General features: G+C 37.9%; 1 long non-coding RNA gene across 1 annotated transcript; it reads right to left on the reverse strand.

The window, feature by feature from the left end:
* Positions 1-2,502: 2,502 nt before the first annotated feature.
* Positions 2,503-4,495, reverse strand: LOC126858033 (uncharacterized). The gene is made up of 3 exons (XR_007688597.1): positions 4,221-4,495; positions 2,613-2,706; positions 2,503-2,513 (listed from the first exon to the last, which is right to left on the reverse strand). It is a non-coding gene; the product is annotated as an uncharacterized LOC126858033 (long non-coding RNA).
* Positions 4,496-5,857: the final 1,362 nt, after the last annotated feature.

Below are 5,857 nucleotides of genomic sequence, written 5' to 3' on the forward strand. Positions count from 1 at the left end.
AGAGATGCATTTGATAGGAGACAACGCGTCGAACGAAGTTACATGTCACAACTACAACTTCGTTCAATGTAGCGAGAAAACTTTTTATTTGCCTCTTCTTACGTCGTGCGCCAAGTAGCCTTAGACATTTCTTAAATTTCGATTTCCGCGGATTTCGAATCTCGTAATAAATTTTCAAATTTTCGATTCCACGCGAATGTTCGTCGAGAGAGTTCGCTATTTAAATCTTCAATTACTTCAACTTCATAATCATTAAAAATTAAATTTCTTATGTAATCGATGACATTTCTACGAGCTTCTTAATGATCGTGGCGAGACTGTGTAGGCGGGTATTATTACGTTATGGCGAAAGTTCGTGACTACGGCGACCTTACCTAGAGACCTCGGATGCCAATTCATGATTTTGCTTATGTTTGAGAGACGCTGCGAAGGGCCGATGCACCAGTCAGGGTGAACGTTCTCCTCGCGCTAGCTCGCTCGTCGGCTTTGTAGAGCGTGGCAACATGCGCGCATACACGCATCCAGGCGCGTCGTGCGTACGTGCCTGCCAGCTTCCAGGGATGGCTAATGCTCCTCTGATCGAGATATATCTGTTACCAGTTTCCTACTTCCAATAGTTCATCCGAACTGATCTTCTTTTCACTTTACAAATTTTACGAACGATTCTTTTATTTTATATCTTTTAGCTCAAGATTATTAAATGCGAGAATTTAGAGAACCAACAAATAATTATTATTTAATGAAGATGATTTTTTGTCTTTTGATATAACAGGATAAAATTATATATATTATAATATATAAAAACTTCTAAGAATGTTTGCGCCCATTTATTAAAATAACTTCTCACTCTGTGCCTATAAAAAAATAATAATAATTATCTAACCGATAAAAGAAAGCAAACTTTCATCATCTGCATTATACTACTAGTTATATTAATAATATATACAAGATTCGCGTAAAACTATATCGAAGAAATACTGATAGTAATAATTATTAATATGTTGATAAGAGCACACAGAGAGTATTGCTCGGATGAATATATTTAGGATGAGAAATTTAAGAACAATTTACCCGGCCCTGAAAGCATTACGGCGAGTGAAACGCCCGAGAATGGACGTTGCATATGTGCAAAACGGGCGCAGCGCGGGGCGAGGTAGGAGAAAAAGTCCATCACGGGAAGAGGAGCAAGAGGGAAGAGGAGGAGGAGAGCACGCGGCGCGGACGTCGGGGGCGGAGGGGGAGTGCATGGGACACCGTGTGCAGCGAAACTCGTGCTGCACGCGTTTCGCATGGCCACGGGGTTCACTGTCCCGAGCCAAGGCCGCAGGGGCACCGCCCCACTGAACCAATTGTGCCACTTTTATGCTCGTCGACTCATTTTCGTTGAGTTTTATTACTTGCAATACGTGTGCGCCCTCCTCCTCCTCCTCCTCCGAGCACGTGCATTACGCGCGTACGTAGGTGGCTGACTGCTACTTGTCCTGGTGCAAGTATTCGGCGCGTGCAGCGTGTTACGCGCTTTCCGGAAAAACCCACGAGAGCAGATGAAAAAGACCAACCCCGTAAGAGATAAGACCGGCATTGAAAAATGTTCCATGTTCGGTTAATGTTGATTGACAGTTAATCCGCTGGTGCATTGACGTATCGAATTAATGGGATCTTGAATACTTTTTTTTTATTACTGGCTTTTTCTTGTCTTTCTTGTCTTTCTCTATAGTTTGATATTCTCTTAATTTACGTAAATTATTCTAGTGAAAACGTACCTTTTATATACATTTTGCAATGTACTTGTATTTTAATTAAAAGTGTTTTTTTTTTTTTTATTGATAGTGCATGCTAAATAAATGTGTGAATTATAGATAAATAACATTTGATTTAAAAATTTTTTTTAGATTGGCCAAACACATAGTAAGAGCGCATACTTTCGATGGAACATCGCCAACGATCGAAAATGTGTCATGGATCTTCCAGTCGTAACGCCTCACGCTCACGGATTTGCGAACCCCGGGAAATGCGTTTGAGTTTGCGAACCCCCAGACTGGAGGGGATTGACCCAGACACCCCCTCCAGCAGACGATTCTCCCTCTACCGGGTAGCTGTAGCTGCTTCTAGAACCCTACACTATATAGTCGATGGAACGAGGGTGCAAAACCCCGTCTGCTTGATAAACCGTTGCACCGTCCAAGCACGATAAACGCGATATCGGTTATCCATTCGTGAAAAAAAAATTCAGCCCGTACTGTACACTCGCGTATTGCCTCTTATGAAGCCGTACTTTCTTTCATATTTTATAAAAGTGATTAAACAATTCATTATACAATTCATCAAAATTAAATTATCTCGTTTTGTTGTTTTTTTTTTCGTTGGAATTAACACACAGTTATTTATAATTTTATCTAAACAAAGTTAGAGTTATTTCAATTCTAAGATTTGTATTCAATTAATTCAATTGTATTTAATTAAATTTTATATAATTAATTTGGCTTAACATAAATTATAAATATTGTATTGACCTGTAATATTTTATATTTTGATTTTATCATAATCGAGAGCCTTTTTCTTTTTATTTAATTAGTATATGTAGTTGCAATAAAATAATAAGAATGACTCACGTTAGAGTAGATCTATATTGATGTCTCAGCAGACACAGTTGCAGATGATTGTCGTCAGAAACTGTCAGGTGAAACATTCGTAGAAACATCTATTCTGTAAAAAAAAAATGTAATTAGAAAAAAATCTTTTATACTATTTATTTTATAAAAAACGAATAAGATTTTCCTATTGACTCAATAAATTACGAGCGATTAAAATGCTGACATGTTTTAGATGTACGCATATATATGTCACGTGATTATAAGATTAGCAATCAGAATATAATATTATCGTGATATTTTGCAGTATAACATCTTAGGATTGCTCTTTGCACTTTCTCCATTAATTAAAATTAATAGACGTTGTTAGAGAGAGCGCAAGGTGATCGCCCGCATTGGCACGAAAGCGATCAGTTTTGTGTCGTGTGTTTTTCCTTTCGTTCTCATTGAAATTTATGAATGTTAACGAAGCAAAGTAATATTTATTATCTAGAATCTTTATTAAGAGAATACTCAGTATTCGAAAATCGCTGGAAGGAGACAGCGCCTGTCATTTAAAGCTTGAATAAGTTTTTTTCTTAACGAGAAAAGAGCGTCGTGGAATTAAATTAGTTTGCAAATTGAGGTAAACAAAATTAACGAGGCAGGGAATACGCGAAGCAGTTCGTTATTATGAGCGAGACTTCGCGTGCATAAACAATCGGTGCATTTCAGTGTCATGGTTCGTATAACGTTTAGCAAAGCAGGGGTTGCGAACCCCCAGGAAAGTAGCCAGCCAGACAGACAGACTAACGTGAAAGGGGGTGATCCAGACACCCCCTCCATCGGGCTGTTTGCAAGCGACTCGACTACCGCATTGGTCTGTGCAAGTGGTGGTAAAGTATCACGATGGAAGGGCGGTGTTATAAAAAAATGATGCGACGACATCGAAGGGGTGACTACTGCGTTTCATCATGGCGCCGATAGTAACGATTGTTTAATATTATAATTATCGCAATCAATATATAATAATTTTCGCAATCAGTTGTTGTGATTTCCGCACTCTAATTGGGAATCCATTATAATTAACTTGCAAAAATTCGCAAGATTAAAAAAATCCAAAAAAAAAGAAATCTTTCATTTCTCTAATTATTATTTTTAATATTTATTAACTGGCACTTTTTTTCTCGAGGAAATAATGTCACGTCGATGAGGGAATTAAGTCTGAAAAAAGGGAGAGATAAATTACAGAAGCTAGATCCATAGAAAGAGAGTGAATATGTTTATCGTGATACTTAAATGTGATTACTTATATATTATACTTAATGATAAGCACCTATAAGTCTTTTTTCTTCTTAAATATCGGGGGGAAGTTATTATACGTGGAAACACACAAGGACGATCCCTTGTCGCAATAACTATTAAGAATCTCGATAGATTCGCGAAGATGGCACGCCCTGGCACTAGTGAGTGAGGACAAATAAAGGACAGTGAGCGAGGGAGACGGGTAGAGAAGGGCGACATAGCTCTCTCTTTCTCTGTCTCTCCCTCTCTCTCTCTCTCTCTTTCTTTCTCTCTCTCTCTCTCTCTCTCTCTCTCTCTCTCTCTCGTTGAGGAGGAGGGTTAGGAAGGAAGGGCAGACGTACCTACATCGAGCTTGGCGAGGGCGGCGAGAGGACGAGGGATGGCAGCCAGGGTGGAAAGGGAAAAGCGGGAGGGACGGCCGTGGTGTTGCTGACCCGACGACCGCTGTAACCTTGCGTCCCGACGCCCCGCATCCAGATCAAACGACCCCGTGCATCGCTCGAAGGTCTTCGAGTCCTAGACCAATAGATATTTCCGTACATCCCTCCTCCCTAGGTTAACCTCACGCTCGTTAGACCGAAAGACAGAGCGCGTTGTATTTTTCTTTGTTATTCTGTAAATTAAACACGTGCGTTTTATAAAAAAAATCAATTTGTAATTGTTATACTGACGTAAATAGATTATGTCGCGTATGAAATTACATTAATTCAGTATAAAACGAGCCACTTTTCCATTTTTATCAATCCATTCCATTTTTATCCCGATAGTAACTCAATTATTTATTTATGTATTCTCTGCGAGAAATGACTTGAAAGAAATCGTGACAGAAATTTATACAAGATTGAAGTCTTAAATTTTGCTATCTTTCAACTGCCTTTTTTTAATGTATCAGTACCATTAATAAAATATGTATTTTTTCTTTACCTGGTTCTAACTTTGATTCTTTGTTGAAAAAATATGAAATCTGACGATTCTGTCTCCGAGACTAAATTAGCGCGAACATAAACGGTACGCATGCGCGCTTAAAATAATGAAGTGATAATTGCGCGAATTTCACGCGCCATCTCGCATTTAATACGAAAACCGAGCAGTTTCATATTTATCGACATGTGATCTCGTGACAAGTATCGACTCTTCATGATATCGACGATATGAACTGTCGAAAAGACATGCCATCAGATGGCATGACAGAAATATAAATTATTTAATTTATCATTTACAAATTATTTTTAATCTTAACAAAGTTATGTGACAAAAGTTTGATAGATAGTGATTATGATTACTGAGATAATCCAAAAGATTATATAGTGCATTATGTTATATGTATACGCATTGTATAAAAAACACACATATATAAATAATAAACACATATACATGTTTGTTCTTTTAATTACAAAAATCTAAAATATTATCACCTTTTATTTTCACGTGACAGTGGGAGCTTCCTAACAAAAAAAACACAAATATACACAATTGGCTATTAAATACAAAATTTTTTAAGACCCAAATATTTTTTTATTTGACAGCTAATCATATGATATTGTGTTTATGTGTTTTTCTTAAACTGCTCCCAATATATTGTAAGATTGCGATTATGCTTACAATACTGTAAAATTTTATAATAAAATATATCTGCTGTGTAAATATAACGATATACCTAGCAATATTATTTCAAGCTCGTGGTTATTTACACACTACATATTTGGCTCTCGAAAATCAACTAGAGTTCCCTTCGCCTAGTTTCGCTACTTAACTCATACAACCACTCTCTTTTCCTTACTACATCTACTATACACACTATGCGGAAGTACTAGGGAATAATGCGTATCTCGACACGATGGCCAATCAGACTTGCGCCTTCCCAGAAATAATGAAACGTAACGGACGGCGATTGGTCGTCGCGCGCGAAAAGGTGCCAATAGGATTGACGCGACATGCGTGCACGAGCGTCGAAGATCGGTGTTGATCGGAAGAATCCGCGG

This window comes from Cataglyphis hispanica, chromosome 23 (genome assembly GCF_021464435.1).
Source record: "Cataglyphis hispanica isolate Lineage 1 chromosome 23, ULB_Chis1_1.0, whole genome shotgun sequence".
Classification (NCBI taxonomy): domain Eukaryota; kingdom Metazoa; phylum Arthropoda; class Insecta; order Hymenoptera; family Formicidae; genus Cataglyphis; species Cataglyphis hispanica.